This window comes from Oratosquilla oratoria, chromosome 27 (assembly GCF_046742065.1).
Source record: "Oratosquilla oratoria isolate Oo_2021 chromosome 27, ASM4674206v1, whole genome shotgun sequence".
Taxonomy (NCBI): Eukaryota; Metazoa; Arthropoda; class Malacostraca; order Stomatopoda; family Squillidae; genus Oratosquilla; species Oratosquilla oratoria.
In genome coordinates this window covers 17,502,445-17,518,055 of record NC_134803.1, presented here as the reverse complement: position 1 = coordinate 17,518,055, position 15,611 = coordinate 17,502,445, and the positions used below count along the sequence as shown (strand labels likewise).

Genomic DNA, 15,611 nt, shown 5'->3' with positions numbered 1-15,611 from the left:
ATCATAAAAGAAGGTTAGATCCTCGATATCTGAATCAAGGCTTCTATCAGTTCGCTCTGTCTCAACCATGCCAATTGCTTCTTCCTCTACTACTCCCTTGAATTCTTTCAGAAGATTGATATGTGCTTGTTGGACCCCAGATCTCCTCATCGGATTTCTCAAAACATAATTATGACCCCCTTTTCTCTCAAGCACCTTGAATGGTCCCTCATATTTTGGATGCAATGATGTCTTCTGAGGGGACAGTACAAGCACATATTTTCCAACTTTTAGTTCCCTCTTAACTGATTTCCTATCATAATAATCCTTATAATTTCCCTGTGCTATTTCAAGGTTTCTTTTTGCTATTTGCCTGACCTTCTTTAACTTCTCGAAATTGGTACCCACTAACCTGGCATATGTGGTACTTTCCCCTGGGGTTTTTGACAATAGCTGATCATACAGGGAAGCAAGGGGCTCCCTTGGGGTTCTACCAAACATCAAGTACATACATACATACATATACCAAGGCTTTTTCCCCCTTACCAGGGAGGTAGCCAAAAAGAAAAAGGCACAAAATCACTCCCACCCATTCCATCCCTGAATACACTCCACACCCCTCCACCCTCCGTCTGGGGTATTGGATGCTTGTAATTGTGGCAAAGTAGCATGCAGTTGATACTTTAGGGTCTATATGGGGCGCCCCTATGGACCAGAGCTACACATCATTTTGTCTATGATAGAGGAAAACTCTGTTCATAGAGAAATGATGACACTTTTATACTATGACTGTCCCTCCATTATGCTGTCCTCCAACCCCTTGTTGCTGTCCTGTACCATTTCTCTGAGTATTCTTTTTCTGTGATGGGGGAATTCCCTGTGGTGGGGGAATTCCCTGTGGTGGGGGAAAAGAATACTGCCACCAAGTATTCCCACTTGGATCGTAAGAGGCGAGAAGAAAGGGACGGGGATTGGGACTAGGCATCCTTCTCCTTGTAGCCCCACAGGGGACATTCCTAAAAGAAAGAAAAAAAAAGAAAAGTAATAAGGAGAAAAACCTAGACCTTCATGTATAGTTATCCTAGAGGCATATAGTAATAAGTCTATGCCTTCATCCCAATCCTTCTCAAATTCTAACACAAAGGCTCGAATCATGCGCTTCAAGGTTCCGTGGAACCTTTCGAGACTTCCCTGACTCTGGGGGTGATATGCTGATGAGATCACGTGTTTTATGTTGAAGCCTTCCAGGGCTCCTTTGAATATCCCACTTAAAAAATTAGTGCCTCTATCACTCTGCACTTCCCGAGGCATACCCATCTTACTAAAATAAGATATTAGGGCCTTGGTAATTGTCCTGGCCTTAATGTTTGAGAGAGGTATCGCTTCAGCATACCGAGTAGCTTGACACATTATGGTGAGAAGAAATGTTTTCCCTGATTTCATCTTTGGGAAAGGGCCCACACAATCAACAACAACCTTGATAGGATCTTGGCATATAGGTATTTTCTTAGGCGTGTCATTTGGCTGCCCAGTCACTTGACACACAACACATTGCCTAAAAACTCTTTTGACATCTTCTGACATTTGAGGCCAGAAGAAATGCGCTGATATTGTTTGTTTTGTTTTGGGGATCCCAAGGTGGGCACACGTAGTTTCATGAGCTAGCCGGACAATTTTCTCCCTCATCACTTGGGGTACGACCACTTGTAGAAGAATGTCCCCTCCTACCTTTTCTGGTGTCTTGCATTTTCTCAAGAGCACACCGTCCTCCATGACAAATTCCCTCTCGCTATATTTCCCTTTCTCTTGCTCTTCCTCCTCCACTGCTCGGCATACCACTTCCAACTCAGGATCCTCCTGCTGTAGTCTGATGAGTTCCTTCTTATCCACGACCATCTCATGGACAATCTCCTCTGCTAGGACGTCTTCTCCCTGGCCTTCAGCTACTCTTCTACTCAGTACTTGTTTTTCTTCCTCATCATCCTCATTTTGTGATTTCTTCAGGGTCTGCGCTGAACAGGGGACCCAGATTACTGTCGCTTTGTTCCTCCTCTTCTCGTGCTTTCTTGGCCTGGCCTCTAGTGATGAAGGCCACAGGGTCGGCCATATCATCTTTGTCCGTATGTGTATGCATCTGTCTGGGTATAGGGTCATTTACTGTCTTGAGTCTGACCTGAACTATCTCACCTACATAATTTCCTAGGAGGACATCTATCCCTTCTATTGGGAGCTCTGCTAATCCTACTTCAACGCTCGCTGTCTGATCATCTATCTCCAGTAACACTTTAACTATGGGTGCTAACTTTGTCACTCCCCCTGCTAACCCCATGGAGAACTGACCTATATGTCTATTTTTTAGACCTGGTATCATGTCTGGCCTCACAATAGTGTAAGATGCCCCAGTGTCCCACAGAGCTTTAACCACATATTTTCTTCCACTCCCCTCTGCTCCTATTCTGGCATCCATCACATATGGTAACCGCTCTGGGCTGATCCCTGTTTTGTTTGTCTCACCTGCCCTGCTTCTACCTATGCAGTAATATCTATCTACCGTCTCTTACACTACCCCTTCTTCTTCTGCCTTACTGTTATCCTGTCTTTGTCTCCAGTCTTGTGTCTCCCTTCTGTTTTCCTTTTTGGGGCAAGTTTCCCATGACCGAAGGTTCCACAAGAATAGCACCTCCTAGCTTTGTCTGTATGCATTTCACTTTCCTCTATGCACATTATTCCTTTCCTAGTTTGCCTGTTTCCCATGTCCTGCCTATACACCTGTTCACTGAGCCTAGCATAGCAATCCTGAGATCTGTGCCCGTATCTCCCACATCTGAGACATTTGTGTGGTTTTCTCCAGCTATCTCCTACTTGTGGTCTTGTATACCTCTGATTCAGAACCACAAATGCGCCTCTGTTCTCACCTCTCTGAGTTTGGATTGTGCTTCCATTTTTACTTTGATTCTTGCTCATTCTTAGCGCAAAGTTTTCAGCAAGACTTGCTGCGTCTACTAATGTCTCACATTTCTGCGTGGTTACATACAGCTTAGCTTCATTGCTTAGTAAGTTAAGAAATTGCTCCCTAGCTATCACTTCTAAGACCTCCTCAGTATTTACCGCATTTATCACTCGCATCCATTTCACTAGGTCGCTCCTTAAATTCCTAGCCAGATCTATATATCCATGACTGATATCTTTCCTATCTTCCCTGAATTTCTTTCTGAAATACTCTGGGGTAACCTCATATACCTTTAGTATTTCATTCTTAATCTGATCATAATCATAAATGCCATCTCTATCAAATATTGTGTACACCTTTAAGGCTCTTGGAGTTAGGCTAGACCTTGTCATCGCTGACCAGATATCTCTTCTCCATCCTAACTGTTTGGCAAGGCCCTCGAATGAGGAGAAGAACAGATCTGGATCCTCTTCAGTAAATTTGAGGATAAGATGATTTGCTTTTATGATGCTATCTATTATATTTCCCTCACTACTCGTCCCCACTTGTTGTTGTTGTTGTTGTCGTTCCCTAGACTGTCTGTCCGAGCAGTCCCGTCTCCCCAAGGAATGCCATAGCCGAAACTGGGTTTTCCCACAAATCCTTTATAGAGCGTATGTTGTGTTGTTTGCGTGCATGATTGTGTATAATGCAGTCTTCCATTATGTGTTGTATGGTATGGGGTGAAGTGTTACATCCTGGGCAGCTGTTCACAATGCGGTCATCCAGCCTCTTCTGGTAGCTTAGAAGTGCTGGGTGGTAACCGCACTGCAGTCTGGCCAAGTGGACTCTGTCCTTTCGTGGGAGAGAGGATTGAGAAGGGTGGATATCAGGGGGTCTGGCATGCAGCAGTATGTTGTCTTTCAGTGTGTTAATGGAGCGGTGAGTGATATGATTATGAATATGTTTCCGGAGGCTGGTATTTGGTGGTTGTGGAGGAAGAGAAGAGAGTATCTGTGTGTGATAAAGGTCTTTGGGTGTTGTTTTAATGTTTCTTGGTGTGTGTGGGTGTTCTGCTATGTAGTGTAGCGGGTGTAATGTGTTTGTGGTGGCTGCAGTAAGTGTTTGTGTGCCTCTCATGTCGAGGTGGTCCTTGATTTTGAGGACTTTTGTTTCATGGTGTAAATGGTCTGTAGGTGTTGTATTTGTGCAGCCTGTAATTGTTTTTAGGGCTTTGTTTTGTATGATTTGAAGGGTGTTGTGGTGTGTCTCACTGAGATTAGGAGCCCATGCAGGACTCGCATAATTCAACACTGAGCGTATGCATTGTTTGTATATTGTTATATTTGTTTCTTTGTTTTGTCCAAATGTTGTTTCAGTGATTGACTTAAGTGCGTTAAGTCTGGGTGTGCATTTGTTTTTTATGTTTGTGATGTGTTGTTTGAAAGACATGGATGTATCGTATGTTACACCAAGAATTTTCGGTGTGTTTGTGTGTGGTATTAGAGTGTTGTTGATGTAGAGATGAGGTATGTATTTGTGTTCTTTTGTCCAGTTTGTGAGAAGTGTTGCTGTAGATTTGGTTGGAGCTATTTTGAGTCTGTTTGTGATGAACCATGTGTTGAGTGTGTCAAGGTATGGCTGGATTATTTCTGCAGCTTTGTCTGTGTTACGATGTGTGCATGTGATTGTTATGTCGTCTGCGTAGGAAGAGATTTGTATTTCTGAGGTGTCTGGCGTGGGTAAGTCGTGCATGTATAGATTAAATAGTGTGGGGGATAGAACTGAGCCCTGTGATACTCCGTTCTTAATGTTTCTGATGTGCGATGATTGGCCATTATATGACACATAAGCATTCCTACCTGCCAGATAATTGGCCAGCCATCTTTTGGTGTTATTGTGCATGTCTGTGTTATATATTTTATTTGTTAGGTTGTGGCGGGGGATAGCATCAAAAGCTTTACTAATGTCTAATGTTATAAGAAGTGTTCTTTAGTGGGGCCTATCTGAATTGATGCCATCTAAAATTCTTTGTGTGAGGTTTGTCAGAAGAGTGTTTGTGGAGTGTAGTGGCCTAAAACCGTGTTGTGAGTCAGCAAGGGGAATATGTGGTGTGACAAGTTTAAGTATTAGGCATTCAATGACATTAGAGGGGGTGCAGAGAAGTGTGCTTGGGCGGTGCGATGTTGGGATTGTTGGGTCTTTGTTCGGTTTTGGAATGGTGATTATTTTACCATGCTTCCAGATGTCGGGTATAGTGTTGTGTGAATAGCTATAGTTTGCAATGTTTGTGAGTGCGTGTATACCTTGTGGTCCAATGTGTTTTAGGTGGATGTTGCTTATGTTATCAGGGCCACAGGCAGATGAGTGCTTGAGACTATGTATTATGAGTTTTGTCTGACTGTCTATGAAGGGTATATAGTCTGAGTCTGTGGGAAAGTCTTTCTTAAGTCGAATGGTGCGTCGGTCGTCAGGGTGAGAAGTGAGATGGCTTGTCTGTGCAAAATGACGTATGAGTGCGTTTGCTTGTTGTCTGTTTGAGGGTAGATTATCTGTTGTTGTGATTATTGCTGCGTGAGAGCGTGTAGTGTTACTGTTGGATAGTGTAATGCTGTTGAGTGTTTTGTACAATTTGCTGGTGTTTGTTTTGTGATCAATTGTATTGATAAAGTTTTGCCAATTTTGTGTTTTTTTGTTCATGTATTTTATTGGCAATTACAGTGTTTAGTGTTTGTATTTGGTCTGCTATGTTTTGAGGGATAGGTGTGGGGGTACCGTGTTTAAGTGTGTCACGTTGTCTGATGAGGCTTTGGATTTCTGGTGTGAAGTTGGGGTTGTGTGATTTTCTGTTGCCTCTAGGGATGTATCTCTTGTCTGCATTTTGTATGATTGTATTAAAAGTGTGCACAACATTGTTTATGTTTGTGATTGGTGTACTGTTAAGTGTTTCAAAATGTTGTTCTGTCTCTTCAATAAAAGCTTCCCAGTTAGCTCTCTTGTAATTGGTGTAAGTGTGTCTGTGGCCAACTGGGGTGCATCTTGTTTTGGTGGTGATGATGATTGGAAGGTGGTCAGAGCCAAGGGTTCCGACCACTCTCCATGATGTTGTTGGGGTTAGGCAGCGGGAGCAAAAGGTGATATCAGGAGAGGAGGGAGTGTAGAGGGCTTGGTGTGGGATATGTGTATGATTATGTGTGTTGTTCATGATAGTCAATGAGTCAAACTGAGTCTGTATATCAAGCCCTCTGTCTGTGTCAGGGTTGTCGACATACCAGGCAGACGACTTGGCGTTGAAGTCTCCACCCATGATCAGGTTGGGGATTGAGGCTAGTTGGCTAAAATGAGGCCTGAAGGTGTCTGGAACTGTGGTTAAGAAAGTGTTCAAGTTCATGTTTTTTCGTGTTAATACCGTCAATGTTGTGTTGTAATATGTTGATGTTGTGTGTTTTGTATGTGTTGTATGTTGCCGTTTGGGGTTGAGGTTGGGGTGGTAGTGGGGAAGGTGTAGGATCTGGGTCAGAGGGGGGGAAAGGAGAGATCGGGGACAAAGGAAGGGGAGTACTAATCGGGGGTAAGGGCAGAGGGAAATTGGGAGTGGGTGAGGGTGCTGGCTGTGGTTGGGGAGGTGGGAGTGGGGTTACTGGAGGGCAGGTAGAACATGTCCAAGTGTTTGTGTATTGGTTTGTGTCAGCAAGTGTTGTACAAGTGAGGTGGGCCCAGTTTTTGCACATATTGCACTGAACTGAGCCCTTTGTCTGCTCGAAGTAATGGGTTTAGAGCATGTTGGGCATGTGTATTTTGTGGTGGGCCCAGGATTGCTCTCTACATCTCCAGCTAAAAGTAGAAGAAGAGGGGTGATCGCTGGAAAATCACCCCTCGGTGCAGAAAAAACTTAATATTGCATGTTGGGAAAAAGGATTGTGGTACTCCCCAAGGTAGGCGTAGCTCCTCTTGGGGATCGGTGCCACCTGCGTAGAGCCGGTGGCCAGGGGTGGTTGCTGCCGTTTGGCCCCCAACTCTTGGGGTTGGGGGGTGGTCCCACGACGTAGACGCTGCAGCTCCAGGACCGTCCCCACTTGTTGGTGTGTAGGCTGTTCCGTTCCAAAACTATTTGTATCCTTTTTTGTTTCTATCCCCTTTCTAGGGTAACGCTCACTGCTTAACTCAACTCGAGGGTCCCTACTTATTCTAACTCTGCTCACATCGTCTACTACATATATACATACATATACCAAAGGCTTTTTCCCCCTTACACAGGGGGTAGCCAAAAAGAAAAAGGCATAGAAATCACTCCCACCCATTTCATTTCCCATATATTCCACTCCCCTCCACCTTTCTCCCTCCCTCCTATCTTGGCACCTCCTGGATGACGGGTCATCCCTGCATCCTGTCCACTGCCCTGGGTCAGAAGCAGTGTTGCAAGACACAGCACATCCACAGCAAGGCCACTTCATAAATTCGGCAACCCCCCCCCCCCCTCTGTCCCCTCATGCAGGAAAGAAGAAGACGGGGAGAAATCCTTTCGGGCTGTGTCAAAATTTTTCTCATACATACTTTCCCACCCCCCATCCCCCACCCACTCCCCCTCATGCATCACAGCCTCATCTATACACAACCCTTCTCCATTCACCCCTATCTTCTGTCCTCTCCCGTCCTTCCTCTACAGACCTTCCTCTCTTTTGTAAAGCCCCTTTCACCCCATCCATCCATCTCATCCTAGGACACCCCCTCATATTCACTCCTTCCACCTCCACCTTCCACACTTCTTTTACTAATCTTTCTTCACTCGTTCTTTCCATGTGTCCAAACCATCCTAATACTCTTTCATCAACCCTATCTCCCAGCTCCCTTTACACCCCTGTTCTCCTCCTCACCTCCTCATTTCTCACTCTATCTAGCCTAGTAACCCCTATCATACTTCTCAGAGATTTCATCTCAAACACATTCAAACTCCTCTCTTCCTCTCTCATGTTCCATGTTTCTGCCCCGTACATTGCTGTTGGCACAATCACTCCTTCATATAACCTCCTCTTAGCATCCATTCCCAGATGTCTATTTCTCATTACACTTTTTAATCCACCAAGGCATTTACTAGCTTCTCTCAATCTACATTCTACCTCCACCCCCACTCCTCCCTTTCCTGTCACATTCGCACCCAAGTATCTGAAACTATCCACTTCCTCCAGTTTCTCACCCTTAATGCTCACTTCCAGCCTACTGTCACTCTCTCCCCTTGTACATCTCATCACCTTACTTTTGCCCACATTTATTTTGAGCTTCCTTCTTTCACACACCTTCTCACATTCTGTCACTAACTTCCTCAATCCCTCCTCTGATCCTGCTACAAGCACAGTGTCATCAACAAACAACAGCTGGCTCACCTCCCACTTTTCTCCATTTTCTTTAATCTCCAACCCCTGACCCACTACCCTTGCATTCACCTCTCACACCACCCCATCCATGTAAAGATTAAACAGCCAGGGTGACATAACACACCCCTGACGAAGTCCCACCTTTACCTCAAACTATTCACTCTCTCCATTTCTAATCCTAACACAAGCTCTACTACTATCATAAAAACTCTCGACTGCTCTTAACAGCTTTCCTCCTATCCCATATATCTGCAGTACCTCCCACAGTGCCTTCCTGTCTACCCTGTTGTAAGCCTTTTCCAGATCCATAAAAGCCCAAAAAACATCCTTACCTTTTCCTATAGCTTTCTCACATATCTGTCTTACCACAAAAATCTGATCTACACATCCCCTACCTGTCCTAAAACCACACTGTTCCTCACCAATTACTCCCTCTGTTCCTCTCCTAATCCTTTCAATCAAGACCCTCCCATAAGTCTTCCCGATTACACTCAACAAGCTGATCCCTCTGTAACTATTACACCCACACTTGTCCCCCTTTCCTTTGTAAAGCAGAACTATACAGGCACTCCTCCATTCCTCCGGCACTCTACCCTCTCTTAACCTCTTCCATACGGTGCCGCCTATGTAGGCATCATGAGGAGCAAGTGGATTCGCGATGCTGCCATATCGGCGTCTTGATTATATTTATTGTAGTCACCCCTGTGTTTTTACATTCTCTCAAATGTGCCCTGAATCCCATTCTCCGTGGTTTTCAAAATTCGCGGGTGAAAGAGAGAACGATCGATATAAGCGGTGACTATATTTTATGATGCGAGTATTATTACAACACGTACGGCTGGCATTGGCTGCTGCCCTCGAGATTTAAGTCCCGTACTGAAGTGGTTAAACAAACATTAAATAACCTCACCAGCCAGTCCACCATAACTGTGCCTCCTTTCTTCAGACATTCTGCATGGCATCCATCCAACCCAGGTGCCTTACCTGGTCTCATCATCTTAACGGCTGCTTTCACTTTATCCTTCCCTATTTCTCCTCCATTTTCCTCACTCATCACTCTCATTTTCTTAGTGCTTCCCACTGCAACTACCTTTCCCTCCCTATCCTCCTTCACATTTAGCAACTCCCTAAAATACTCTGCCCACCTTCCTCTCAATGCCTTCTCTTCCATTATCATCTCCATCTGCACCTTTTACCTTTTCTCTACTTCATTCGCCTCCTCTTCCTCTTTTAACTTCCTTTCAAAAAATTTTGTCGTACTCTTTCCCCATTTCACATCTGCTCTCCATTTTGCTTCCTTTATCTTATGCTTAACTTCCTTTCTCTTTACTTTGTACCTAACATACGATTCCCTCATCCTAATTTGTAGCCAATCTATGAATGCCTGCTTCTTCTCTTCTACACCTTTCTTTGCTTCCTCATCCCACCACTCACTACCCTTCTTTCTATTTCCTCCCGCCCTCCTTGTTCCACACACCATCTTTGCACACCTTATAACTCCCTCCTTGAACCATCCCCATTCCTCCTCCACTCCTAGTTCTACTGTATCCTTTACTCTCTCCCACTCCTCTCTCAACTTCTTCTTATACTCATTCTCCTTTTGTTCCTCATTTAAGCAGTTCACTCTAAGTACCTCCCTACCTTCTGCTCTTTTCCTCTTTCTCCACTCTCAATTTACCTTCCAGGAAATGATCTGATATTCTCCCACTCTCTCCCCTTAGAACATGTACATCCATAACTCTTCCTACCATACTCCTGGTCACCAATATATAGTCCATTAACGCTCTACCTGCCACCCTTCCATCCACCACAGTCTCCCATGTGTACTTATGCTTGACTTTCTTCTTAAACACTGTATTTGCTAATATCAACTCTCTTTCAAGACACATCTCCACCATCAGCTCTCCACTACGATTTTTGCCTCGAAGTCCATACTTCCCAATCACTCCGTCTATTGGTTCATTTCCTACCCTAGCATTTAGGTCTTCCAATACAACTACATTGACATTTCTCCCTAATCCCTCTATGCACTCATTTATATCTACCCAAAATGCCTCCCTTTCCTCTATGTTCTTCTCACTACCAGGCCCATACGCACTTACAAAAACCCACATCTCCTTTCCCAGCTTCACCTTCATCCACATCAACCTTGATGACACCTTCTACTCCACTACCCACTTACTTATCTCTTCACTTACTAGTATAGCCACCCCTTCTCTCCCTCGTCCCCTCTTCACTCCTGAGTACCTCCCAGCTACACTCCCAAACTCAGTTGCCCTTTCCTTTCATTTTAGTTTCACTCAAAGCCAGTACATCAATCTTTCTTCTCACAAACATAGTGCCTATCTCTTCCCTTTTACTCTCATCTGTACCACATCCACGCACATTAAAAGACACAAACCTTAGGGTACTGGTTGGAAGACTCCCAGACCCTCTTATGCCTTTACTTTCTTTTTTAGGAATGTCCCCTTTTGGGACTACAGGTAGTAGGACTCCTAATCCCATCCCCCATCCCTTTTTTGTCGCCATTTACGACTCAAGTGGAAATACTTGGTGGCAGTATTCCCCCCCCCACAGGGTAGGTAGGCAAAAAAAGGAAATGAATATTCAGAGAAATGGTACAGGACAGTAACAAGGGGTTGGGGGACAGCTTAAAGGAGGGAAAGTCATAGTATAAAAGTGTCATCATTTCTCTATGTGCAGAGTTTTCCTCTATCACAGACAAAATGATGTGTGACTCTGGTCCGTAGGGGTGCCCCATATAGACCCTAAAGTATCAACTGCATGCTATTTTGCCACAATAACATGCAGCCAGTACCCCAGACGGGGCACTTTTATTTGGAATCCAGCTGAGTTAAACAAAGTTTTGTTGCTTTCTCTATGAGTGAGACAGGATAAGAAAAATCATTATGAAAAGAATGTGTGGTAGAAACAATCTCTGACCCCAGGAGAGAAGAATGTTGTCAATCCTCCTCTGTTAATTCAGAGAAAATTTATCTGCCTCCTTTGCATATGAAGCTAGGGTTGAATATTTTTGTTAAAGATATGAATAGAACTAGCAAGGGATTCACATATTTGAAAAATAAGTTTCCTAGAGTAAGTGACGCAAAAATCAAAGAAGGTATTTTTGTTGCACCAGAGATTAAGGTGCTGATGAGAGACCTGAATTCTGATGAAGAGCTAAATGATCTAATTATGGACCAAAATGTCTCCAGTCAATATGCTCTTCCTTCCTTTGCATGTGCTTTTAAACTATAGTCCATAACAAAAACATCACATGGCAGGAAATGGAGGTTTGGGGGTGGAGGTAAAATGTAGACTGAGAGAAGCAAGTAAATGTCTTGGATTGAAAAGTGTCATGAGCATCTGGGAATAGATGCAAAGAGGATATTATATGAAGGGATCATGCCTACAACACTGTATGGGACAGAGACTTAGAATTTAAGAGAGGCAGAAAGGACCCGTCTGGGGTATTGGCTGCATGTTATTGTGGCAAAGTAGCATGCAGTTGATACTTTAGGGTCTATATGGGGCACCCCTACAGACCAGAGCCACACATCATTTTGTCTGTGATAGAGCTAAACTCTGTTCATAGAGAAATGATGACACTTTAATACTATGACTGTCCCTCCATTATGCTATCCCCCAACCCCTTGTTACTGTCCTGTACAATTTCTCTGAATATTCATTTCCTTTATTGCCTACTTACCCTGTGGTGGGGGCAAAAGAATACTGCCACCAAGTATTTCCACTTGAATCGTAAGAGGCGAGAAAAAAAGGGATGGGGATTGGGACCAGGCATCCTTCACCCTGTGGTCCCACTGGGGACATTCCTAAAAAAAGTAAAGGCATAAGACGGTCTAGGACTTTTCCAACCAGCACCCTAAGGTTTGGGTCTTTTAATGTGCATGGATGTGGTATAGATGAGAGTAAAAGGGAAGAGATAGGTAGTATGTGAGAAGAAAGATGGATGTGTTGGCTTTGAGTGAAACTAAGTTGAGAGGGAAGGGCGACTGTAAGTTTGGGAGTTTAAGTGGGAGGTTATCAGGAGTGAAGAGAGGGAGAGGGAGAGAAGGGGTGGCTATACTAGTAAATGAAGAGATAGGTAAACCTGTAGAGGAGTGGAAGGAGGTTTCCTCAAGGATAAGGTGGATGAAGGTGAAACTGGGAAAGGAGATGTGGATTTTTGTAGGTGCATATGGGCTTGGTAGTGAGAAGAATGTAGAAGAAAGGGAGGCTTTTTGGATAGCTTTAAATGAGTGCATAGAGGGATTAGGGAGAAATGTCAATGTAATAGTACTGGGAGACCTTAATGCTAGGGTAGGAAATTAACCAATTGACGGAGTGGTTAGGAAATGTGGAGTTCCAGGAAAGAATCGTAGTGGAGAATTGATGGTGGAGATGTGTCTAGAAAGAGAGTTGATGATAGCAAATACAGTGTTTCAAAAGAAAGTCAAGCATAAGTACACATGGGAGATGGTGGTGGATGGAAGGGTGGTAGATAGAGCGTTGATGGACTATGTAGTATAATAGGAAGAGTTAAGGATGTACATGTTCTAAGGGGAGAGAGTGGGGGAATATCAGATCATTTTTAGGTGGAAGGTAAGTTGGGAGTGGAGGATACATGGAAAAAGAGGAAAAGGACAAAAGGTAGGGAGGTGCTTAGAGTGAACTCTTTAAATGAAAAGGAGAAGGAGTACAAGAAGAAGCTGAGAGAGGAGTGGGAGGGAGTGAAGGATAGAGTACAGCTAGGAGTGGAGGAGGAATGGGGATGGTTCAAGGAGGGAGTCACAAAGTGTGCAAAGATGGTGTGTGGAAAAAGAAGGACAGGAGGAAATAGAAGGAAAGGTAGTGAATGGTGGGATGAGGAAACAAAGAAGGTTGTAGAAGAGAAGCAAGCTTTCACAGATTGGTTACAAAATAAGACGAGGGAGTCATATGAGAGGTACAAAGAAAAGAAAAGAAGTAAAGCACAAGGTAAAGGAGGCAAAGAGGAAAGCAGATGTGAAATGGGGTAAGAGTATGACAGAAAATTTTGAAAGTGATAAAAAATATGTTTTGGAAAGAAATTAAGAGAGGAAGAGGAGGCGAATAAAGTAGAGAAGAAAAGGTAAAAGGTGTAGATGGAGAGATGATAATGGAAGAGAAGGCAGTAAGGGGAAGATGGGCAGAATATTTTAGGGAGTTGCTTAATGTGAAGGAGGATAGGGAGGGAAAGATAGTTGCAGTGGGAAGTGCTAAGAAAATGACCGTGATAAGTGAGGAAAATGGAGGAGAAACAAGGAATGATGAGGTGAAGGCAGTTAAGATGATGAAAGCAGGTAAGGCACCTGGTCTGGATGGATGCCATGCAGAATGTCTTAAAAAAAAAAGGAGGTACAGTGATGGTGGACTGGCTGGTGAGGTTATTTAATGTTTGCTGGAGAGAGGGTAGGTAGAGTACTGGAGGACTGGAGGAGTGCATGTATAGTTCCACTTTACAAGGGAAAAGGGGACAAGTGTGAGTGTAGTAGTTTTAGAGGGATTAGCTTGTTAAGTGTAGTTGAGAAGGCTTATGGGAGGATCTTGATTGAGAGGATTAGGAGAAGAACAGAGGGAGTAATTGGTGACGAACAGTGTGGATTTAGGACAGGTAGAGGATGTGTGGATCAGATTTTTGTGGTAAGACAGATATGTGAGAAAGCTATTGGGAAGGGGAACGATGTTTTTTTGGCTTTTATGGATTTGGATAAGGCTTACGACAAGGTAGACAGGAAGGCACTGTGGGAGGTTTTGCGGATATACGGGATAGGAGGAAAGCTTCTAGGAGCTGTCAAGAGTTTTTACGAGAGTAGTAGAGCATGTGTCAGGATTAGAAATGGAGAGAGTGAGTGATTCGAGGTAAAGGTGGGACTTCGTCAAGGATGTGTTATGTCACCCTAGCTGTTCAACTTGTACATGGATGGGATGGTGCAAGAGGTAAATGCAAGGGTGGTAGGTCAGGGATTGGAGATGGTTAAAGGAAATGGAGAAAAGTGGGAAGTGAGCCAGCTGTTGTTTGCGGACGACACTGCACTTGTGGCAGGATCAGAGGAGGGATTGAGGAAGTTGGTGACAGAGTTTGGGAGAGTGTGTGAAAGAAGAAAGCTGAAGTTTATATAAATGTGGGTAAAAGTAAGGTGATGAGATGTACAAGGGATGAAAGTGGCAGCAGACTGGAAGTGAGCATTAAGGAAGAGCGCCTGGAGGAAGTGGATAGTTTTAGATACTTGGGTGCAAATATGGCAGGAAAAGGTGGAGTGGAGGTGGAATTAGAATGTAAATTGAGAGAAGCGAGTAAATGCCTTGGTGGATTGAAAAGTGTAATGAGGAATAGATATTTGGGAATGGATGCTAAGAGGAGACTGTATGAAGGAGTGATTGTGCCAACAGCACTGTATGGGGCAAAGCATGGAACATAAGAGAGAAGGAGTTTGAATGTGTTTGAGATGAGGTGTCTGAGAAGTATGATGGGGGTTACTAGGCTGGATAGAGTAAGAAATGTGGAGGTGAGGAGGAGAACAGGGGTGGAAAGGGAGTTGGGAGATAGGGTTGATGAAAGAGTATTAGGATGGTTTGGACACATGGAAAGAATGAGTGAAGAAAGACTAGTAAAAGAGGTATGGAAGGCAGATGTGGGGGGGAGTGAACATGAGGGGAGGTCCTAGGATGAGATGGATGGATGGGGTGAAGGGGGCTTTGGGGAAGAGGGGAATGTCTGTTGAGGAAGGACGGGAGAGGACAGAAGATGTGTGAATGGAGAATGGTTGTATATGGATGATGTGATGCATGAGGTGGAATGGGTGGGGGGATGGGGGGTGAGGTAGTATGTGTGAACAAAATTTGACGCAGCCCGAAGGGATTTCTCCCCGTCTTCTCCTTTTATGCATGGGGGGACAGAGAGGGGGGTTGCCAAATTAATGAAGCGACCTTGCTATGGACGTGCTGTGACTTGCAACACTGCCTCTGACCCACGGCAGTGGACAAGGTGCAAGGATGACCCGTCATCCAGGAGGTGCTAAGATAAGAGGGAGGGTGGAGGGGAGTGGAGTGTATTTAGGGATGGAATGGGTGGGAATGCTTTTATGCCTTTTTCTTTTTGGCTACCTCCCTTGAAAGGGGGAAAAAGCCTTGGTATATGTATGTAGAAAGGCCAAGTTTAAATGTGTTTGAGATCAAGTGTCTGAGAAGTACAGGAGGGGCAGCAATAACAGATGAGATGGATAGATGGGGTTAAGGGCTTTGAGCAAGAAAGGGAGGAATCAGGGGATAGGGGTGAGTGGAGGATGGTTGTGTATGGATGATATTTTGAT

The 15,611-nt window shown here is 44.2% G+C and overlaps 1 protein-coding gene across 3 annotated transcripts in view; it reads left to right on the top strand.

The window, feature by feature from the left end:
* LOC143039919 (uncharacterized) overlaps nt 1–15,611 on the top strand; it is a 70,911-nt gene that overhangs the window by 54,390 nt on the left and 910 nt on the right. The window lies entirely within an intron of this gene.